General features: G+C 38.8%; 1 non-coding gene across 1 annotated transcript; it reads right to left on the minus strand.

The window, feature by feature from the left end:
- trnaq-cug lies at positions 1 to 72 on the minus strand. The gene has a single exon. It is a non-coding gene; the product is annotated as a tRNA-Gln (tRNA).
- Positions 73 to 289: the final 217 nt, after the last annotated feature.

The following is a 289-nucleotide window of genomic DNA, read 5'->3' on the forward strand; positions in this document are numbered from 1 at the left end:
AGGTCCTACCGAGATTTGAACTCTGATCGCTGGATTCAGAGTCCAGAGTGCTGACCATTACACCATGGAACCAGAAGAAACAATTCAAAAGGATACATCTTCCAATGCCAGACTGTTAAACGTGCTTGTATTTGATTTTGGACAGAATGTGATTTCTGACATTTTCTCAGACTTCTCACATCATCCAACGCTCAACTCTTTTTATCTATTTGAAGTAGTCAGAACAATCTTTGAAGCTAAAGTAGGATGACTGCTTTTTACAATGTCTCGCCCATCAAACACATATTTA

Source organism: Pygocentrus nattereri, chromosome 22 (assembly GCF_015220715.1).
Source record: "Pygocentrus nattereri isolate fPygNat1 chromosome 22, fPygNat1.pri, whole genome shotgun sequence".
NCBI classification, from domain to species: domain Eukaryota; kingdom Metazoa; phylum Chordata; class Actinopteri; order Characiformes; family Serrasalmidae; genus Pygocentrus; species Pygocentrus nattereri.